The sequence below is a fragment of the Meleagris gallopavo genome, chromosome 8, assembly GCF_905368555.1.
Source record: "Meleagris gallopavo chromosome 8, MGAL_WU_HG_1.1, whole genome shotgun sequence".
Taxonomy (NCBI): Eukaryota; Metazoa; Chordata; class Aves; order Galliformes; family Phasianidae; genus Meleagris; species Meleagris gallopavo.
Window position 1 is genome coordinate 32919145 of NC_139411.1, and position 20080 is coordinate 32939224.

Genomic DNA, 20080 nt, shown 5'->3' on the forward strand with positions numbered 1-20080 from the left:
TTTTTGAGGACTGCTTTATGATCCTGTTGACCCGCTATTAGCAAAAGCTTAGCTTTCAACAAAGGTAATTAAATTATAAAATCACTGCTGCAATCATCAAACTACTCATAAAACAAGAAATGAAAAAAAAAAAAAAAATACCCTGAAATAAAAATCTTGCAGGCTTCTCCTTGTGTAATATTGCTCCCTGATGTTAATTACATTTAAATGGGAGAGTACTATTTTGGTATCATTCATACGCCTCCAAAAGTACTTTCCAGTTTATCATACCTGTCAACCCCAGTGCATCACAGGCTAATACTTTATTAAGAAAAAAATCATTAGGGAGCTGCTGATCCCATTTAAGTACATTGGGCAGAATGTAAGACTAATTAAAAAGCATATTTTTACATTATTAATTTCTGAGTTTCACACTTAATGAATGTGAAATGACAGGGCTACTATTTTTATATTCAGGCTCTCTGGGCTCTTCAGCCAGGGGAATTAAATTCTGGGGATTTTTGCAAAGATGCTTCTTGGGAGATTTGTTTTCAAGAACAGCTAAGCTTTTTTAGCTATGCCTTTTTCTGGGAAATTATACCAAAGCATATTACAGCCACTTAAAAAGAGTAGTTAAATAGATGTTGTGTTGGGTTGGGTTTTTTTTTGTTTTTTTTTTTTTTTTTTCATCGCGCTGCTATAAAAGTATTTTAGATGAGGTATAAAATATGGTTTTTAAATGATATTATGATTTGCAAACACTAAAAAATAATTGCGGTGGAGTTGAGAGAGAGCGAAAACATCTAATCTTTATTGTGTAAGACAATGTGATAAAATATTTTACAGCCAAAAGCTCATTTTGCATCTGGAAAATTGTGCAAACTGATGGGGGGAAAAAATCTCATTAAAACTAAAGGTTATTTTTAATATTCCTCAAACAAAGCAACGCATTATAACTGCGTTTCTCCTCCGCGTATTTATTAAATCAGACAATTGTACGAATGTCTGACTCTCTATTTAAATAAAGACATAAAACGGCAGAGGCCGTGCGATCAGGCAGGCTGAGCTGGATTTATACCGGCTTTTAGAGACCACCAGAGTCAAAGCACAGCGCCGGTGTTGGAGGGGTTTACTTGTTTGTGCTGAGCAGTCGCAGCATTATGGTTGTTATTAAGCAGGAGGGGTTGCAGTAGTGGAACCTGTGCGGGGTGAGGCTGGCACCGCCGTCCCTGCAAGCACGGCACAGCTCAGCTCACTTTTATAGGGCTGTGCGAGGAGGAGTGGAGAAAAGCTTTTTTTCCCCCCCCCCTCTCTCTCTCTTTTTTTTTTTCCCTCTCCAAATGTGCTTACAATTACCTCTCTGTATTTTTATTGTCTTTTTACTAACCACAAAACTCACACTGGAGGCAAAGCTTAACGGCTGAGGCTTTCCTCATGTAAATATTAGGAAATTACATTTGTACAAACTGCGCGGCTTTGTAAAGGGGGCTGGAGCCACTCCAACACAAATTAATCAGGATAAAGTTGCTCTATGTTCAACATGACCATAGTTTATTTTCTTAAAGTATTAATTTGTCAACAGCTTTCCTGCCTCGCTGTGACTCATGTGGATGGCATTGAGGGAAGACACAGATGCAATCTTGCTGCTATACCTTGCGGCCTTAGGAACGAGCTCTGGTTAATCAAAACGTGATTGTGTTTAATTTCTCAATATTTGTTTCCACACAAAAGTTGAACGGCTGAGATAGGAATGCAAACCTGTGTTTAAATATTGTCCTTCCTTAAAAAAAAAAAAGAAAAGAAAAAAGAAAAAAGAGGGAAAAAAAAGAAAAAAAAAAAGAAAAAAGAAGTGTGAAACTATTTTAACTGTTTGCTAAACGCTTTGTGTTACTTTGTACTTTTAGGTCCTTCCCTCCTCTGCTGCCTTCCCCCTCTGACCAAAATAAACAAATAAGCACTGCCAAGAGCTTTTCAGCTGCTGTCCTTTGCTGCCTTCCCTCCTCAGCCATCCCCTGCGCTGAAAGCAATGCTTTCCAGCACGCCTCTTCTCATTCTTCTGCCTTCACTCGCTGCTTGTTATATCACACTATTTTTAATTATATCTTGATTTTCGTAACATTATTGTTCGTTGTTATGTTTCTAGAATGCAAACGTGAGCGTAATGGGATCTATTTTTCAGAGTTGCCAAAACAAATTAAGGAAAACGCTCGGCTCTTCCTTTGCCAAATGTTTTAGTGCTTTTCCGTGAAAGCAAATCTTATTTCTAACTGTATATTAAGCCTTAAGTAAATAATGCAGTCTGTCAGAAGCAAATTCTATTGTAAAAGCAGTAACTGTTCCCAGGCTTTGCTTGTGATGCCCGCACACTGCTCTGCCCGGGAAGGACTGGGCTAGCAATGAATTACTGCTCATTTCAATCTGCCTTTTGCAGAAACGTCTAACTTTTTTGTTTACACTGGATCCAGACCCCATAAATATGGAGTATTTGTTGCGGCTGCTCCACGTCTGCCCAGGTAAGTAGGAGATGTGGAATAAAAATATCAGGGAAAAGAGACCGGTTTGAAGCTCTGCCTTTTGTTAATGGTGAGGTTCAGGGGCTTTCCTGATCTTTAGCATCTTTTATTAACACACATCACCAAATAATATTGACACTCTTCGTGTTTTATTAGTACACATTTACCTTGTTCGTGGTTTTATTATTCAAGAATGCAGTTGTTGCCAAGTATTAATCAATATATTATGCTGCTCAGTTGGGCAAGCTGTACAAAAACATAGTGCCCCTAGGGTTAATACAGTCAAGAACTAGAAAAGTGTTTCAGACATGTACACAACATGTGGTTTACTATTATCATTAAATGAGGTGAACTGGGACTCTATACATATGGATTTTGAATTGCATAAATTTTGATTGATATCATTTGAAGACTGAGACCCTGAAAGGCTAGATTTTGTGAAAGACGATACACAGGCCAGCTATTACCACATACAATAATACCAGGAAAAATATCTGAAATGAGCAAGGCAGCTGGCTTTTAAATAGCTAAAACATAACATCAATACTTATTTTGAATAATGGAAAAAAGAGGTAAAAGATGTTGACCTCTGCCTGACAATAACATGTTCCAAAAGTAGAACTGGTCCCGGGAGAAAACCCCCTGCTCAACAGTAGCGACTAAGACATTTTTTTTCGCTCCTTCTCTCTCTCTTTCTCCTTCTTCTCTTCTCTTCTCTTCTCTTCTCTTCTCTTCTCTTCTCTTCTCTTCTCTTCTCTTCTCTTCTCTTCTCTTCTCTTCTCTTCTCTTCTCTTCTCTTTTTTTTTTCACATATCAATTTTTTTTTTTATTTCTTTTCTCCCCCCCCTCCCACACTCCATGGTCCCAGGGAGGGAGGGGCAAATGAACTTCTTGCACAAGAAGCCGCCACATACAACTGCCAGAAAAAAAAAAAAAGAAAAAAAAAAAAGAAAAAAAGGATTTTTCACAAATTCAGGAAACACTTGAGAGGCAAAACCAACATCCTGGTGCAGGAGATGAGGCCGGCTCCTGACAGCGGGCCGGCCCGCCTGGCCCAGGGAGACCTGCAGCCAGGAAATGGCCGCCGCAGGGTCAGGTCATGGGGGACCCCACGCCCAGGCGGGCCCCGCACCCCTCGCCACGCACTGGCAAAACCAACAGACCTCTTCATGGGAAATGTGCTGAAAAATGTGCTGATCTGTGTTCAACATTTCTGTGTTAAACATTTCTGGGAGGGGGAGAACAGGAGCCAGCCCTTGGCTCCGGTGGGCTGCACTCAGTGCAGGTCTATAGGCAGCTATCCCACCCGTGGGGATGGTGTGGGTCTCTGAAGCCCCAAATCCATTTTTCCCAATGTGTGATGCGCACGGAAAATTATCAATACGTCTCCCTGCCAGATTCATTCAATTTGCTTGTGTTTGTTAAAACTTTTCAGAGAGCACTGGATACTTAACACTTCATTTATGATTTATGCTCCATAAATGTATTAAAACATTAACTGTATTTCTGTGGTGGCATACTAGAATCCCCCTGGGGAAAGCCCGGCCGTTTCTCAGGCTGCCGCTGGGGTTTCCCTGAGGAGGAGATTATTTGTGTTGTGCTACACCTCCACACGTTGATTAGGCCACAGTGTTACCCCAGCAGACTCTTAATGGGGTAATAAGCTGCAGCAACCACATGAAGGAAATGTCCCTTTTCAAGTCAGAAACAGCCCAAAGTTCCAGGGTAAACACTGTAAAGGTGCAACCCTGGCGATAACCTCTCATCAGAACTGTTGGCCATAGCACTTGGGTGGCTCAGGCAAATTTATCGTCTGGTTTTATACTCTAATATTGCTATGGCACCCATTGCCTAGCCCTGCTTTTCACCATGCTCCGCAGGCTCCGAAATGCAGAAACGTGGCTGCTAATTGGAAATCGGGAAGGTTAAAAAATAGACAAACTAGTTTTCTGGCTTGTGCTTGGCAGTGTGGGTTATTTATGTGGGTGTTTTTTTTCAGTAGGGTGTTTTTTTTTTCCCCCTCCTCTCTTTTTGTGTGTGCGTGCAATGGGGTGGAGGGGTGGGGGTGGTCTGGAGGGTTTCTTAGTGGTTGGGAAGCTTCACATTTTTCAGTAAGCATTATTGGGTAACAATTGGTGCAAACATTATGGAGGGGGAAAGGCACATAAATCAAGAAATAAAAAAATAGTTTCTGCACATTTTCAAAAAACACGTTGTGCTCTCTGAGGTCCTTTTCATTTTAACCAAATCAGGGGGAACTTGTCCTCACAGCGGCAAGGCAGATGGAACAATAAATCACAGGAACCATTGACTGCCTGCAGTGTACTCTCCGCAGCTGTCACTTTTTTGTCTCTTTGGTTTTAGCTGACATGGTTTGAGGTCCACTGTGAACCAATCTGGACTTTTTTTTTACCGTCATATCCATCAAAACGACCAGTAGCCATCAACCTACTGCAGCGATCGATTCGTTTGCTTATTCTCACGCATAAGCCAATACTCAGCTCACTAGGTGAGGCTTGGGAGAAGCACCTCATTTTAGCTTTTTTTTCCCCCCTCTTTCTTTCTTTCTTTCTTTCCCTTTTTTTTTCTTTCTTTTTTTTTTTTTTTTCCTTTTGCCTCCAGCTACAGCTGTGATTTTCTGAGCAGTCTTGGCTAACGTTATTAAAGTTGCATCATGATAGATATAGAGCAGAGCAGATAACGGTCTCCACGCACAACAACAGAAAAATAATAACAACCGTGGGTTTCGCTGTTGTTGTCAGTGTTGCTTTTCAGGTGTACCGAGACGCTTGCTAAGCTCGGAGTTTCCAACTCATTGCTTATTTTGCAAAGTAAACAAGCAAATGTTATGTGCATAACCTTAGCTGTCTCTGCAAAGGTCAGTGTGTGGCTGCTAATTTCTTCTCCTGCCTTTTGGTGGCACTCTGATGCCAGCGATTACTTCTGGTGTGTTTGGGAAACAAGACGTCCTTTCTTAACAAAAGACTCAATCTACAAAGGCCACAAAACAAAAATTGATTAAAGTTGAACCGTAGTATGAAAGTTTACTTTGGTGTATCAAATAGCCCGGTAAGCACTACGTAGCAGCTCATCTGTAACGGGGGCCACGGGGCGTCACTGGGTGCAACTGGGACTGCATGGACAGGTTGGTGATATGGGGGGGGGGGGGGTCTTTGCACTCAAACAATGCGTGTCTCCTCAACCCACGTACATATGTGTGCATATGTATGGGCAGTGCTGCCTGTCAGATGTCGCCGTTTGGCCTCAGTTTGTGACCTGAGCCATTGTAAAGTGTCTTTTGCATTTTATAAAAGTATATTCTTCAAACCATGTCTCAGATATTAACAGGGACTGAAGTTCAGACCACATTTTGGAAAGCAATTGTTTTGCAGTGTAAATAGAAGCAAGGAGATGTGTGGATAATATAGTGGTAGGTTTTTTCTTTCTTTTTTTTTTTTAACGTCAAAAAAATCTGCTTGCTTTAAAAACCTTCAGTTAGGTCAAGTTAAATTTATTATATATAATTTTTTTTATAGCTGAACTCCATGATTTTGACTAGAGGTGACAGCTGAAAAGCACCAGAAACCCTTGGAATTTCAGATCTATATATTACTATAAAGGAAGAAAATAAAGTTCCGCTAGTAGAAGGTAGGTAATTGCATTTACCGAATATATGTAGTTTAAAAAATACAAACTCCTGAACGTTTACCTTAAAAAAAAAGTCAGGACAGTGCAAGTTTCCTTTGTATCTATAGAGCAAACATCCCTGGGATTTGTAATAAAAACCTGGTTATGAGATATGGGGTCCCTCCTGTTAACAAGGATCTTTTAGCAGACTACTGAAATATTGCCATGTTGGAGAGAAGTTATTTAAGGAGCCTACAGGAGCTGATGTTAAGGCAGATTCTGCAGAGACTGTTTTCCTCTCTGCAGACTTTGGAAAGGTGTGTGTCCTGAACGTTTTCCATTGTGGAGAAACGCAACAAATAACAAAGTGCAGTCAAAGCTAGCCTTGCTCCGTGATGAATTTCAAGGAGCGTGACCAATAATCTTCTACTTATCTTAAAAACCCTATGAAAGTACTAGACCAGTTCCAACAGAAGTGAGAGCAAACTGTGGGAAAAAAAAAAAAAAAAACCCTCACAAAAAAGCCATCTGTCTGAGAACAACCCGAGAATCCTGAGTCCACCCAAGTAGTCACTGCGTGTTTTTCTGCACTGCTAATGGATTGCATATTGTTGAAAATATGAATTACAGAATAAATCAGGAGAGAGTGACAATGAGGGGTCCAATTCTGTTCTTGGCTGCGGTGGCATTATTTACCTAATGCTGTTTTCTGCTATTGTGGGGCATACAGGATAATTATCCAATTTAAGAACTACTCCGGACTGAAGGAGTAAATGGGAGCTGTCTGAAGGCAGGGACTGCCAGAGGAGCGAGGCTGACAGTCGGTGAGGGTCAGACCACTGTAGGCTGTGGGTTTTCCCAAAGCTTTATACGCTGCTATTAACTCTGCCACATATACTCCACGGTATGAAATACATGTCTTAAATATACCTTTAAAAATGTCTTGTGCTGGGGACATGCCAAACATCACACGCTCCCTTTAGGGGACACATGAAAAGTTACAAACCGTGAGCCCTATTGTGGATTTGCTGCCTCCAAAATTCCAGTTTGAAGTGAGGAAGAGTTTTGGCTGAGGACGGAGAGCGGGATAAGAGGGCCCTGCAATGTAAGGATTAGAAAGGAATCAGGAATTTCGCTATGATTACTGCGCCAGAAAAAAAGAGAGACGTATGAATAATATCAGATAACATCCTCCTGCATGTGAAAGGAAAGCCACTAATTCAGCAGCATTCTTATTTTCAAATGAATTCCAACAGTGAGACAAGCAAGCAGCTTTGTGAAGAGGGACAGTCATTAATATGCCTGACGGGGGCTTTTTTCCCGTTCCTACCAAACGGGATGTAACGTAATTCCACATTAAAACCGGGAAGCAGCCCTGCATATTTTCTAATTATCTTTGCTGTGGTCGATGCTGCATGAGGGAAAGATAGAAAAGGAAAAAATAAAAGGGTCTGAATGGACGTGAAACTTTGTTCATCACTTGCATGCTAAACAGTGCAGGTTTAACCCCCTGCACATTGCAAAAAAAGACGTGTGGCATTGCTTCTCCTTGCATGGAAGCCCTGGGCTGACCCGGCAGTGGATCAGGGCAGGATTGGGCCCAGCAGCACTGCCAGAGCTCTGCGGGTGTATCTGAGAGCAGCAATTCGGGTCTGCCCCAGCATCAGCGCAGCGCATCGCTGCGGCGGCGTTCCCCGCTGACTGCGGGGCTGTTTGATGAGTAATTAGGAGACCTTCTCTTTAGTTTGTTTGACATATTTTACAAAACATGTGAATCTGTTAAAAAAATTGCTTGTTCATTGAAAAGACTTAGCTCCTAAATGAAGCAGGGTATCCACTAAGTGGGGATAATTTTAGGATTTATTATTATTATTTTTTTTTTCATTACGACTTCAAACACAATGGGCTCTCTTTCACTTGAAAAGGGTTTTTTTTTTTTTTTTGTTGCTTCTTTTGAGAAGCAATTATTCTGTTTCTACGTCTGTGTAGCTTCACCCGGAGCTCATACAGAGAAAATCACTGTAATGCTCAGAGATAAACATATCTAGACATGCAGATATCCATGTGCCTACTGAAGTTTGTTTGTATTTTACACCCACATGTCACAGTCAGTATAATTAACTACTTACTGGAAAGCAGCAAACAGAGCCCCTGTCTGCTGCCAGACCGGAGGGGGTCTTTTTTGCTGTCTGCCTTTAAGACATCTTTAGCAAAGAAACCTCCCCCCAAAAACACAAAATATCCCTCAAATATTCCAGCACCCGTACTGCTCCATTTGTGAAATACGCTTTGAAGATCATCTGATGACATGCTTTAATGATTCAGCTCCCCCAACTATTGCAGCTTTGCGTACTGAAAGAATTTTATTTTACTTATTTTTAAAACCACTTGGTGATTTTAAGTGTGATCAGAATTTCCCTTCCCTCAGCTCTTTGGCAGTGATGAACTGAAGGGACACTGCTGAGCACCCACAACTGCAGCCCAACTTGCAGCTTGCGGCACTCAAATTATAGGCACCAATTATTATTATTTTTATTATTATTATTATTATTATTAAATCAGAAATGCAATTTCAGGTATTTAAAGCAAGACATTGGCTCTATGGTTAAAGTTGCCTGAGAAAAGCACTGCCATGAGAAGGCTGGCTAGCTTAGATTAAAACCTCACTATACTTTCGGTTGTAAGTGCAGGGATGATTTAAAAGCCCCGTGCTTTCCTAGGCAGCTATACAGCCTATTATTGCTTCAGGCTGAGCATTTTGTTTTTCCTTTTTTTTCTTTCTTTTTTTTTTTTTTTTTCCCTGTGAAGGCTCAGTTGCTTATTTTGGGGAAGAATCTCATTTATTTCAACCTGCTTCTTGCTCAGACTTCTTCCTTTTGGAGAACGGCTGCGTGGCTCATCAATAGGCTGCAAATTACGTAAGGGCTGTGTTTAACTTGCAGCCGGATTGCCATTTTCATACAGGTCCGCATCTTTTAGCGAAAACGCCTTTTCCTGAGGAATCTCAGACATCTGTAATTGCTGCTCCTTTCAGCACAGCTTAAGGTATCAATATCAACCAGATTTGAATATCATAAGCGGTAAATTGCTCTAAGCAAAACACAAACATGTCAGTTGCCCAGGTGACATTTTGTAGCAAACAAGGAAATCACAACTCCAGGAAGTGTTGTATTTTATGCCAACAACAATATGACAGTTTTCTCTGTAAAGAAAACATGACACTTTTCCAAATATCAGAGGATGCCTCCACCGCTCAAGGGATTCCTGTACTGTCACTGAAATGGAAGGTCACAGGCTGGTTTCGTGATTTCTATAGTTTCAAAATGTTGTGGAGGAGCGTTTGCACGCTAAATGCTGTAGGCTAAGGGAAATCTTTCCCTTCATCTCTGAAAGAAGTGACAGGAAGAAAAAGGTCCTGCTCTGACAGCAGTAACCTCCAGGTCTGGAGGTTCTGCCCCAAGCTACTCTGAAGCGAAATTACCTATGTTAATGTGTTGTCCTCCCTGTCATGCCTGCGTGCACGTGCAAAGCAGAAAGCACAGAAAATGTGAGGGTACAGCGTGTGCTGAGGGGTTTCTGCAGCCCAAAGGAGGCTCTGCCCAGTGAGAACCATTGCAAAACTACCCTAAAAGAAACATGCTTTCCCTCTGGCAGTCCTGGAAACGTGGCAAACACTCCCATGCCATTTTGGACGTGGCCTTGGCTGTAATAAAGATGACAAAGTTTCTGCAAACAATTTCTTTTAAGAGGTGGGGTTTCCAGTTCAACTTCACAAAGGTAGGGACCTGCTCGCCCCACTGGTACCTGATTCTTGACGTTTAAATAAACAGATTTTTGCTGTAAGCCAGAGAAAGTATTAACTTCAAGGCTGTGGCTGGGATCAAAACACATTTGTTTCCAGCCTTCCTCCTTTTTTTATTCTTCCCTCTCCCCCTTAAAAAAAAGCACACCTTAGTCTATAGATTATATACTTCCTGCTGCCCTTTTTATAAGCAATAAGAATTTAATAACTGAGGGCAACTCTATAGTAATATTTATATGGGTCAAGTGGCTTAAAAGTATGCAATAAATGTAAAGTTATGAACCACATTGCCCCTTTTTAAATAATGCAGCTAGCACTAAGATATTATGTTTCATATGCTGGAAAAAGGTGTTTTAGCCCAGGCTTTAGGAGTACACCAGACATGAAAAGTTATACTGATCCCATAATAAAGTCACTGCCTGCTTAATATGGTGTGTTATGTAGAGCTCCAGATCTTAATAGCAGACCACAGCAAGAATGTCCCAGATGATATCAACAAAACCTTCGCTTTCTCATTAGCAATCAGCAAATTCTCCTGGTGTCTGCTAGTTTCAAATAAGGGCAAGTGCCTCTATTCCTAGTGTGAAGCCCAATAGGATAATAGAAATAATGTAGTCTAATCAGTGGTGAACGCAGGCAATCCCCAGTCAGAGCAGGCTGCCGTGCCTTCGGTGACGGCCGTCAGCAGCTTTCTGCAGGTCTTGAAGTCCCAAGGAGAAGGGTGGGAGCAATTGCATGGGGGGAGTGGGAGAACTCAGCCTGGCGCAGCTCATCCCATGACCTCTTTGGGAGAGGACAGCTACAGACATGGGGCTTCTGAGGATATCTGTATGAAAACGGATCGTGAGTGCTTTAAATATGTAATGAAATGCCGTGTGTGGTTTGCACGTCTCTCTATGAATATATACATTGCCACGCACATGATTTGACTTGGTACATCTAACTGTCTACCTCTGATGAATGAAATGAAGTATTTGTCATTGTGGCATAGAGGACCATCCCTTTGTTGCTGGAATCTCCTCACTGTCTGCACCTGATCTGCTACCTGCATTTTTATATTTTTCCATATTACTGTTAAGTTTTAGTATCTTTGTCTTTGGACTATTTGCAGCATGGTATAATTAAGCACTGGGACAACCACTGCTGTTAGCAATTATGATGGAAGTGCAAAGGACACGAGATCGCGCTCTCATCTTTTACTGCCGTATCCTCTTTCAGTTCTTGCAGCCCGAGTAATCTACAGGCTATGCTTGGGGAAATGCAGCACAGCTTTAGTTTTTTGCTGATTTTGTGATTTAGCATTTTTGTCCCCATTTTCCCTCGCGATTTTTGCATGCTCTTACAACATCACTAATTTGTACTTAAGAGCAATTTTTGCGCTCCTACTCAATCTCAGTTAAAATTTAAGAATGAAATTGTGGCTAATGCCATGCAAGGAAATGCAAGCCTAAGCTGCAGCAATGTAAACAAAAAAGTGTTTTAAGAGGTGCTGAGCTGTGTTTTGAACCCCGATGAGGCCTAAGGTTACCCAGTGTTTATATGTGCATTTGCAGTGCACTGGGAAAATTCAGTGTTTAATGGTTCCTGTGCTGATCCTTTGTCAGAGCACTGGGGAGCAGCAATTACTGGCCAGATTAAAAACCACAGAAATGATTTCTTGTTCTGAGTTTTGTCCAACTTTAATAATTTTGATGGGAAGCAGGGGTCCATATATCTGTGTAGTTAAGATTTTTAAAACTGACACCACAACTCAGACCCCCGAGCTCTTATTTAGCTACCAGAATAACAGTCAGGCAGTGCTGTTTTGTCCAGCAAATTGAATATAGCTTTTATCTATGGACTTTGTTATGAGCCAAGCCTAAGAATCCCGAGTCTGATTATTTATTGTAGTCACCGTGAGACAGTATAAGGGTGGTACCCATGAAGGTCAGTTGGCTCCAGTGATGCTGGTGGCACAGGTAACTCCAGGGAAGATTTCCAGCAGGCCCGCATGTCATTCTCTGCATGCCATCCCCTCCACTTTCAATAGGGACTTGCATGGCTTGGCAGAGTTGCTGCACAATTTGGCTTTGCACACAGCAGCTTGGGTGTGCCAACACAGTCTCGGCACCTTCACCAAGGGATGCTGGCAGCACTGGTGCAAACCTGGAGCCAGGCAACTAGGCAATATCAATGGGCAACAGAGCAAATCCTCTTGCTTCCAACCTTGCTGGAGTATCATTAATTCCGTGGATGACCTTGAGGAGTATTTATTCTCCTAAAAGAAGAGTGTTTATTTTCCTAAAATAACAGGTTGGTCAATACCAGTCTTGCTTGTGTGATAAAATTTGGCAAATACTTGCAGTGCTGATCCGTGTGACTGGGACATTCTCACCAACAGATCCTTGTCTTCAGGTAAAGAAAACCACGCATGTCAAAATGGGATTAAAAAACCCAAAACATCCAGAGAATGAGCAAAGGGAAGATGATTTTGGCAAACAAATTCATACTGAGCAAGAAAAAAACTCCTATTTTTGTGAAGTAAGAGGTGAAATGTAAACTTCTGATACTAATGTACCTGATTATTGAATTCAAATGAGAGGAAAAGGGGCTGTGTGATAAAGCTTGCTCTACAACAAATAGGCACCAGCTACTTGCAACTATACAAAGGCTAGAAATTTGGGAGAAGGTTTCTGATATCAAAGCAGCAAAACTGTGGAGCAGCCTCCATATGTGGGTAACGATGTGAAAAACCACTAACGGCTCTTAAAGGAAAGCCTGATGACAGGGGATTATAGAACATGTTGTCTGTGATAGAAAGGACCTGGGCATGAAAACCCAAATAGCCTGTTCCAGCCCTGTTTAATAGAAATGCCCAATAAATGGGCAACACCAAGCCCAGGTGGGCAAAACTTCCATTTGAGGCTACATTTATTGGTAAGGCTTTAATTTGTGTAGTTTCCAGGGCTGGGGAGCTCCTGGGCTCAGCTCCCACAGTGCCATGGATGGGCACCCGGGCAACCCAGAGCTCACAGAGATGTACCACAACATCAGAAGCAGGGGCTGAGCTCTTGTTGTCCCAAAATAAAGGTTTTGGAGTGATTTCAGCAGTGGTCAGCAAGTGAGGGGAACAGGGCAGGGGAAAGTGAAGGATTTCCCTGTGCAGACTCTGCATGTCCATATTGTTAAGGTACTCTTGTTTAAGGACAAAGCTAAAAAACAGTGCACGTTGCCCAAGCTGCCAAGGCATCAACCACTTGGTGTTTGCTTAGTTTTACGAAATGATGCTTTTTTTTTTCCTTTTTCTTTCTTTCTTTTTTTTTTTTTTTTTTCCCCCAAGACAGTTGCAAAGGCTTAAGAAAGAATATTTACATAAATATGCTTAAACTTCACAAGGAGCAGAGAGGAAAGGGAGAAGTTGGACAGGAAAAGTAATAAGGCAGAGTATGGGAATCAGTTCATTTTTACCTTAGGGCTACATATTCTGGGGAAAGTGGCTAGGAGTATTGGCATGTGGTTCTGGATCACCTAAGCTTAGGATGAAAACCATGCGTGGGGGAATCATGGGATCATGTCACAGACTCCTAGAATGGCTGGGGTTGGAAGAGACCAGGAAACATCCCCACGGAGCACAGGAAAGCTTTTAGGAAGCAGCAGGTTGTGGAGGGGGTTTGTCACGCAAAAGTGAAGCGTGCCATCTGATGCACTGGAACTTTCATGGTAACTATGCCCTGAAAGCCCCCAAAGCCTGTAAGTCATGACATTTTAGTGTTTGGCAACCTCCTGGGGACCTTGAAGAAGTACCTGCAGGACTCCTCCCAGCAGCACCAATGTCACTGCGCAGCAAGGTGACTCCTCTGCTTCTCCGAGGGCCCTTTGCCATGGGGGAAAGGAGCAGAACGAGTTTGTGGGAAGTGGACGGGTACAGTATGTAAATAAAAGCCGATCGCACCCTCATTATGTGGGCTCTTTTGAATAAATGTTAGCCTTTAAGTGCCAGCTGTCACTCTATGCATGGCCTCCCTTCTTACAACTAACCTCTCTGTCACCTCGCCTTGTCTCCCTAACTTGTCCTATTATGCAGTACCAAGCTGAGTCATTGTTTCAAGCAGGAGGTGACATGTTAATAGCTTAATAATAGTATAATCTCGCAAATAATAATATGCTGTCACACTGTCTGAAGCACAATGTTTACAGGAGAAGTGGTAATGTATGATGACAGTAATTTGAATAAAAATGAATTTACTGCTCTTGTCTCATTTGCAGTAAATTTTCGCATCTTTCATGCACAACTGGTGCTCCATGACCTCTTTCATTATTGTGTTCTCAGTGGCTGCTGCTTGCTTTAAAGTGAAAGGCAGGCAAATGAAACAGAAACCTGCAGCTTAATAACCGATCTCCAGAAAAGAGTTTGTGCCGCGGCTTCTGAAAATCTCACTTGGTTTGTTTACTGAGATGATATGGTGTCAGGCAGGCTGTTTAATTAATGCAAGCTGGAGGTGCCGATTGAAAAGCAGGCATGAGCTGATATGATTATGTATTGACAATTTACAAAATTATTGTCATTAAAATGTGTCAGAGGGAAAAAAAAGTGCCTGGAATACAGAGAGGATCGTTTGGTTTGAAATTAAAGTTTGCACAGCTTAAGAAAAAACTGTTTTAAATGCTCTCGGTACTGTTTGATGGGGGAGGAAGCAATTCTGTGCTTTCTGTTTGACGTGGGGAACGTGTTGGAAGCTATCCACTTTGTTAACTTTAGTTATAAATGCATACATCTATGATGCTAGAGTGTACAACTTACAAATGATCCCTGTATGTATCAATTATTTGTGGCTCCTGCTGTGTCTTGACCCTGAAATTCTGCCACTTCTGCATGTAAGATGGACCAGGACTTGTGTGCTATCTTGGCAAATAAATCGGAAATCTATAGATCAAAACTGCCTTTGGAAAACCTAAATTCCTAGGACAGTTCTGTGTCTGCAAAAGAAAAAAGAACTTATGACGTGATTTTGTGCATTTGATGAAAGAAGAAGGAAGTTTACAACTCACAGCTGATGTGCCTGGACTAAATTCGGTGTGATGGAATGAGGACAACTAATTGAAACTTACTGGGACTCAAAACACTGCACAGGACAAATTGTCAAAAAAAATACTGTATTTTATCTAAGTTTAAGGGAACGTACAGAATAAAAAAATGGGCTCTGAGTGACCTAGTTCATGGGTTAAAGTCATTAAGAGTACGGATTACCTCCATATCTGTGTATATACAAATGCACACGTGCATTTTGTCATTATTTCTATTTTGCACCCAATCAGTACATTATTTTCCCTCTGAATAGAAAGTTAAGCAGTATTAATTTTTCAGGAAGAGCTTGATGCTTGCTGTGTAGGAGTTTTCTGAGTGACAGTATGATTTTCAATTTTAAAATAAATCTTCAGAAGAGTCAGGAGGAATCATAGAATCATAGAATCACAGAATCATAGGATGGCTTGGGTTGGAAGGGACCTCGAGGATCATCAAGCTCCAACACCCCTGCTGCATGCAGGGTGCCAACCTCCATATCTAATACTAGACCAAGCTGCCCAGCGTCCCATCCAACTGGCCCTGAACACCTCCAGGGATGGGGTATCCACAACCTCTCTGGGCAGAGATGGCAGAATGGCAGAACACTACTTGCTCTCAATAAATTAAGGAATGGTTGGTCAGTGTGCTTTGTCCTGCTCCCATTTACTGACCTTCTGTGAAGCCTTGGAGGCACCCGTGAGTGGTGTAGTCTTAACCCAACATCAACCTAAGCAATTCAAAGCCACTTTCCAGCACACCTCCCATTTTCATTTTCAAAGCACTTGCATCCTTCACCCGACGAATGCTGCACGAGCATCAGGAAATGCCCACACATGATGCTGGGAACATCCCATGAGTGGTTCTACATCTCACCTCCCATGTGCTGTATTGTTTTTTGTATGGATGATGCAGCACAATGCATTGCGGCTGTGGAGTGCTGAGATGCAGCACCCAAATCCCATAGGGGTGCAGATGGGCAGTAGCAACCACCACTCCATGGTTTTTCTCAATAGTTTCAAAGACTTTGCGTACAGGAAGGAACCTTATCCCTTTATGCTGATATTTACCTTTGGAGGGTGACATTCTGAAAAAAAAAACAAACAATCAGGGAAGTCACATTACTGGCAGCAGTAATCTGATGTGGGGCTTTGGAGAGTGCGTGCAGCCCCATGTAGGAGTCTACGGAGACAGCAGAAGACACAACTTTGAGGCTGTCTCTCTGATACCATTCTCTCTGAACGTAGAGGAAAACAAGTTGTCTCCATTAGGAAGAGACAATTTGGTGGTATGATGTATCCAAACATGTGCTTGGCTTCAAACCTCACAGTAATTGCACTGAAGTAAGCACAGAGCTATTTGCATGCCTCGAATGAAGGCTGATGCATTTCATAAGCACCTTGCAAGGCCAGGAGGAGGTTTGAACTGAATTTTCAGCTCTTGTTTACATGAAAATTTCCAGGGATTACTTGGAGCAGTGAGAGCTGCGTGACCCCCACCAGTTCATTGCAGTAAAAGAAGCTGTTTTGCTGAAAAGGCCTTTCCATTTTCCGCTGGAAAATATTTTCTGTTTAAAAATAATTTCAGTTTTCCCAGTGTACGTTTAACACTTTCATCCGAGAGTATTTCATATCATGCTGGAAATCCCAGTCATGTGAGTTAAAAATAAAAATATTTATGTAATCAGAGGATTAAATAATGACTAATAGAGATCACGTGTGAATGGGAAGTGGAAAACAGAGCAGCAAAGCCTCACTTTGGCTGATGGAGTTTCTTTCATGTATATGAAAGGTGTCTTTTCCCCGAGCCACCAATGTTCAAGGGGATGTCTGGTCTTCTGTGTTGTGTTTGAAACTGAAAGGTCCTCTTTGTTGCTTAGTGCTGCCTTTAAATTATTTAAATGTAGAAGAGTCTGATTAGAGGTCTTAATTAGGTGTACCTACGAGTGGTAAAATAACAGTTCTGAATGGCCTCATGGATCTGTGAGCATGCAAGTTATTCGACCAAACATGAGGAAGTTTCACAGGGGGTGAAAATGGTATGTGAGGAAATCGATAAATTGATGAAGTGGGTGGAGCTAATTTCTCCTCGTGGAAGTCAAGTGGAGTTTTAATTGAGTCGGAGAGGCACTGGCTCAGGGCTGTGGGGTGTGCAGTGCTCAGTTACCAGTTAGTGCTCTCCCTAATCACCTTGTTCTCTAAAGGAAATAGATACTAAACAGGAACCATCTGGTAATATATTCTGTACCTCTTAATTACAATGTTTTGAGTGGCACCTAAATAAATTTCATTTACAAGCACATGACTGCTTGTCAAAAGCTCCGTTGATAATTTTATTATTGTAGTATACCTTCTTGCTTAATGACCCCGGCCCAGTAAAGTCAGGAATATTCAGTCCTATAGAAAGAATGTGGTTGTCTGAAGGAAGGAAAGACACAAACTCTACCTTTCATGCAATATCTCTAATTACTGGCAAATACATTTTTTTCTCTGTTTCAGTTTGGCATGTATTTACAAACAGCATGGTGGGATGTCTGCAGTGAAATGCTCCCAGCCCTATGACCTCCTGGTAAGCAGGAGGAGTTCACACAGCTCTGTGGAGAGCTCTGGCATTGCTGTAATATGTCTGTGTTCTTTTATGATCTCTGTGTTTCTCTGCAGATGTACTGTAGCATTTAGACAATTTTCTCTTTGTTAGCTGCAGGAAAAGATCAATATTATAAAGAGGTCGAGTGACTCCGTGAATGAGTCTCCTGCGTTTTCACTCCTGGAAGTGGGGGATCTAATCCTGTTCAGAGGTGAGATGGGGCTGAGCCATGGATACTGCCCTTGGTCCGTACTGGAGCCTCCTCCAAATCTTAGAGCACACGGTATAACAGAATAGTTTGGTGCTGTGGGATGCGATTGACATAGAGTCATAGAATCATAGAATAGCCTGAGTTGAAAAGGACTACAATGATCATCTAGTTTCAACCCCCCTGCTATGTGCTGCCCAGAGCCCCATCCAGCCTGCCCTTGAATGCCCCCAAGGATGGGGCAGCCACAGCCTCTCTTGGCAACCAGTTCCACTGCGTCACCACCCTGATACTCCATTAGAGAAAAAAATTGAAACTATACTTGGTCTCCACGATGAGGAGATGTGCGTGGACAGAGGATGTGCCATCACTGCTCTCTCCCATGCAGCTTTTTTTGGGTACAAGGGAAGGTTTTCTTTTGTCCTTGCTGGGAGCAGTGTCACTTGTAGGAAGACCAAGGCTCATCCCAGTGCAATATGCACTGAGTACAAAAATATTACCAGTTGTAGCTTTTGCTATGCTTTATAGGCAAAGTGCTAATTCATCCCCGTGTTTGAATGTCCTTTTTGAATAGCAAGTAAGTCGGAGGAGACAAAACTCCTGTGAGGGAGGGGGGGTTTCTGGGAAAACAGGAGGAATATGGCACCTGGAGGGGTTTTGGCTGCTTCTTTGGGATGAGCTGCCCATGGGAAAAGAGCCTCATAAACTGTAAAATAGCCCTATTTCTAAATCCATGGCAAATTAAGAAAAGGAATTCTACTGCTCTCAGCAGGATCCTTTACTTCTTTCTAGTTGCAGTTCCTGTGTTGTTTTTCTGTTTTTTTTTTCTTTAAAATAATTTTGTCTCTAGTGCTCAGTCTAGGTGTGAGAACTTTGGGAAACAAATAAGCTTTCAAATATTTTTTTAATCAATGCTTTAGCAAGCTGACATTGAAATGATACATAAATTCAGGAAGGAGTGGGTAAAATAGAGAGAGTAAGCTTCACCAAATGGGGCTGTATGATTGGGTTTGTGAAGCCTGAGCAATCTGGGCAAGGAATAGGGAATTCACTGTACACAGCAAACTCTTACACTGTACAATACAATATCTGGATCTGCAGCTGATGTTTAAAGAGGGCACTTGCTTTACTTATGAGATTAAAGGCAAATGCTCTCTTTTAAAAATGAAGTCATGCTGTGTTTTGCACCTTTTGACACTTATTAACTCAGGTCATTAAAAAGAGGCTAATTAAAAAAGAATGTAAAACAAAAGAGTCATTTGTCTATTGCCGAGCTGGGTTCTTCATGTACACTGACTGGAGGCAGTCTCTGTTTAAGCTGTGGGTACAGAAAGCACTGATGGCCACTGGGGCATGCTTGGAGCTTGTCATGGCTTTTGGCTAGACTGTGGTCCGGCTCATTATGCACCTCATAAAGAAGAGAAGTCATTGTCATCAAAATTAGCTGAAGCTGGAATTTACATTCATGGAAATTTTGGTTTCACCATTGTCCTCTGGGGCTGGACAATAAAGGAAACCTTTTACCAGCTGCAGTTAAAGTAAGTGAAGTTCAATAAATGCTTAGTGCTTCATTAAGGCATTTCCGAACATACTGTGCTATATGCAAGCGATATTTCATAGGCGAGGAGGGTTTGGTACAAACAGCTTGTGAGGTTCAGTAGTTCCAGGGGCACGAGATGTGCAACGCACACCAAATCTGGCTTGTAACAACCAGCCTTTGTAGCCGTTGTTTATCCCAAAGGTATTCCTGTCCTTTACAATGGACACTTGGTTAACAGGCACTTTCTCACTTGTCAGGTAAAAAAAGTGTCCTTTCACGGGAATGAATGAATTCTCCTGCAATTGAGGGAGCCAGGCTGACTTTTTCACCCTGTTGAATACTTGGAGCGTTGCCCTTACCCGCACAGCACCGTGGGGCAGGCTCAGAACCTCCCCGATCACTGCAGGGCCAGAGGCTGACTGAAGGCCCATTCACCTTCCCGGTAAATCCTCCCAAGGACTTCCAGGAGGACGTGGACAGATTTGTGGTTTATTGCTGAAAGCTCAGACGGGCAGCGGGAGTGGGGCTGCACCCATCGCTCTTCCCTGAGCTCCTCTGAGCTGAGATGACACGGAGGCATTTGGAGGACAGGAGTCTTGCTAGGACCATTTTATGCCCCAAAAGGAAGCCATAAAGGCTAGTTAGCCACCTGTCTTCCTGCACCTTCACATGACAGTACATGGTGTGGTTTTTTTCCACGCTGCCGAACTTCCAAAGCCATGAAGATATTTATGGAAATATCTTCAGCAGGATTTCAATCACTCTCTGTAGCGGTGCGCCTTGC

At 42.2% G+C, this 20080-nt stretch overlaps 1 long non-coding RNA gene across 1 annotated transcript; it reads left to right on the top strand.

The window, feature by feature from the left end:
- Window positions 1-1025: 1025 nt before the first annotated feature.
- On the top strand, window positions 1026-19025 carry LOC146543903 (uncharacterized). The gene is made up of 4 exons (XR_014884712.1): window positions 1026-2492; window positions 6029-6140; window positions 17461-17530; window positions 17660-19025. It is a non-coding gene; the product is annotated as an uncharacterized LOC146543903 (long non-coding RNA).
- Window positions 19026-20080: the final 1055 nt, after the last annotated feature.